The following is a 3,430-nucleotide window of genomic DNA, read 5'->3' as shown; positions in this document are numbered from 1 at the left end:
CGTCACCGTGACCGAAAGAGACAGCGCCGAACGCGGATCGTCGGAGGCCGTGGTCGTTCAATATTTCGCTTTCACCAACACATCTGCCGCCGCCACGATCACCGTGACCGAAAGAGACAGCGCCGAACGCGGTTCGTCGGAGGCCGTGGTCATTCAATAATTCGCTTTCACCGTCACAACTGCCGCCGCCACGGTCACCGTGAGCGAAAGAGACAGCGCCGAACGCGGATCGTTGGAGGCCGTGGTCGTTCAATATTTCGCTTTCACCGACACAAGTGCCGACGCCACGGTCACCGTGAGCGAAAGAGACAGCGCCGAACGCGGATCGACGGAGGCTGTGGTCGTGGTCGTTCAATAATTCGCTTTCACCGACACAACTGCCGACGCCACGGTCACCGTGACCGAAAGAGACAGCACCGAAAGCGGACCGTGTGAGGCCGTGCTCGTTCAATAATTCGCTTTCACCGACACAAATGCCGCCGCCACGGTCACCATGACCGAAAGAGACAGCGCCGAAAGCGGATCGTCGGAGGCCGTGCTCGTTCAATATTTCGCTTTCACCGACACAACTCCCGCCGCCACGGTCACCGTGAGCGAAAGAGACAGCGTCGAACGCGGATCGTCGGAGGCCGTGGTCGTTTAATAATTCGCTTTCACCAACACAACTGCCGCCGCCACGGTCACCTTGACCGAAAGAGACAGCGCCGAACGCGGATCGTCGGAGGCCGTGGTCGTTCAATATTTCGCTTTCACCGACACAACTTCCGCCGCCACGGTCACCGTGAGCGAAAGAGACAGCGCCGAACGCGGATCGTCGGAGGCCGTGGTCGTTCAATATTTCGCTTTCACCGACACAACTGCCGCCGCCACGGTCACCGTGACCGAAAGAGACAGCGCCGAACGCGGATAGTCGGAGGCCGTGGTCGTTCAATAATTCGCTTTCACCGACACAACTGCCGCCGCCACGGTCACCGTGACCGAAAGAGACACCGCCGAAAGCGGATCGTTGGAGGCCGTGGTCGTTCAATAATTCGCTTTCACCGACACAACTGCGGCCGCCACGGGCACCGTAACCGAAAGAGACAGCGCCGAAAGCGGATCGTTGGAGGCCGTGGTCGATCAATAATTCGCTGTCACCGACACAACTGCCGCCGCCACGGTCACCGTGATTGAAAGAGGCAGCGCCGAACGCGGATCGTCGGAGGCCGTGGCCTTTCAATATATCGCTTTCACCGACACAACTGCCGCCGCCACCGTCACCGTGACCGAAAGAGACAGCGCCGAACGCGGATCGTCGGAGGCCGTGGTCGTCCAATAATTCGCTTTCAGCGACACAACTGCCGCCGCCACGATCACCATGACCGAAAGAGACAGCGCCGAACGCGGTTCGTCGGAGGCCGTGGTCATTCAATAATTCGCTTTTACCGTCACAACTGCCGCTGCCACGGTCACCGTGAGCGAAAGAGACAGCGCCGAACGCGGATCGTTGGAGGCCATGGTCGTTCAATAATTCGCTTTCACCGACACAAGTGCCGACGCCACGGTCACCTTGAGCGAAAGAGACAGCGCCGAACGCGGATCGTCGGAGGCCGTGGTCGTTCAATAATTCGCTTTCACCGACACAACTGCCGACGCCACGGTCACCGTGACCGAAAGAGACAGCGCCGAAAGCGGATCGTGTGAGGCCGTGCTCGTTCAATAATTCGCTTTCACCGACACAAATGCCGCCGCCACGGTCACCATGACCGAAAGAGACAGCGCCGAAAGCGGATCGTCGGAGGCCGTGCTCGTTCAATATTTCGCTTTCACCGACACAACTGCCACCGCCACGGTCACCGTGAGCGAAAGAGACAGCGTCGAACGCGGATCGTCGGAGGCCGTGGTCGTTTAATAATTCGCTTTCACCGACACAAATGCCGCCGCCACGGTCACCATGACCGAAAGAGACAGCGCCGAAAGCGGATCGTCGGAGGCCGTGCTCGTTCAATAATTCGCTTTCACCGACACAAATGCCGCCGCCACGGTCACCGTGACCGAAAGAGACAGCGTCCAAAGCGGATCGTGTGAGGCCGTGCTCGTTCAATATTTCGCTTTCACCGTCACAACTGCCGCCGCCACGGTCACCGTGAGCGAAAGGGACAGCGCCGAACGCGGATCGTCGGAGGCCGTGGTCGTTCAATATTTCGCTTTCACCGACACAACTGCCGCCGCCACGGTCACCGTGACCGAAAGAGACAGCGCCGAAAGCGGATCGTTGGAGGCCGTGGTCGTTCAATAATTCGCTTTCACCGACACAACTGCCGCCGCCACGGTCACCGTGACCGAAAGAGACAGCGCCGAAAGCGGATCGTTGGAGGCCGTGGTCGATCAATAATTCGCTTTCGCCGACACAACTGCCGCCGCCACGGTCACCCTGATTGAAAGAGGCAGCGCCGAACGCGGATCGTCGGAGGCCGTGGCCGTTCAATAATTCGCTTTCACCGACACAACTGCCGCCGCCACGGTCACCGTGACCGAAAGAGACAGCGCCGAACGCGGATCGTCGGAGGCCGTGGTCGTTCAATAATTCGCTTTCACCGACACAACTGCCGTCGCCACGATCACCGTGACCGAAAGAGACAGCGCCGAACGCGGTTCGTCGGAGGCCATGGTCATTCAATAGTTCGCTTTCACCGACACAACTGCCGACGCCACGGTCACCGTGACCAAAAGAGACAGCGCCGAAAGCGGATCGTCGGAGGCCGTGGTCGTTCAATAATTCGCTTTCACCGACACAACTGCCGACGCCACGGTCACCGTGAGCGAAAGAGACAGCGCCGAAAGCGGATCGTGTGAGGCCGTGCTCGTTCAATAATTCGCTTTCACCGACACAACTGCCGCCGCCACGGTCACCGTGAGCGAAAGAGACAGCGCCGAACGCGGATCGTCGGAGGCCGTGGTCGTTCAATAATTCGCTTTCACCGACACAACTGCCGCCGCCACGGTCACCGTGACCGAAAGAGACAGCGCCGAACGCGGATCGTCGGAGGCCGTGGTCGTTCAATATTCCGCTTTCACCGACACAACTGCCGCCGCCACGGTCACCGTGACCGAAAGAGACAGCGCCGAAAGCGGATCGTTGGAGGCCGTGGTCGTTCAATAATTCGCTTTCACCGACACAACTGCCGCCGCCACGGTCACCGTGACCGAAAGAGACAGCGCCGAAAGCGGATCATTGGAGGCCGTGGTTGATCAATAATTCGCTTTCACCGACACAAATGCCGCAGCCACGGTCACCGTGACCGAAAGAGACAGCGCCGAACGCGGATCGTCGGAGGCCGTGGTCGTTCAATAATTCGCTTTCACCGACACAACTGCCGCCGCCACGGTCACCGTGACCGAAAGAGACAGCGCCGAACGCGGATCGTCGGAGGCCGTGGTCGTTCAATAA

This window comes from Ixodes scapularis, unplaced genomic scaffold, assembly GCF_016920785.2.
Source record: "Ixodes scapularis isolate PalLabHiFi unplaced genomic scaffold, ASM1692078v2 ptg000997l_1__unscaffolded, whole genome shotgun sequence".
Classification (NCBI taxonomy): Eukaryota; Metazoa; Arthropoda; class Arachnida; order Ixodida; family Ixodidae; genus Ixodes; species Ixodes scapularis.
Note: the sequence above shows the minus strand (reverse complement) of the source record.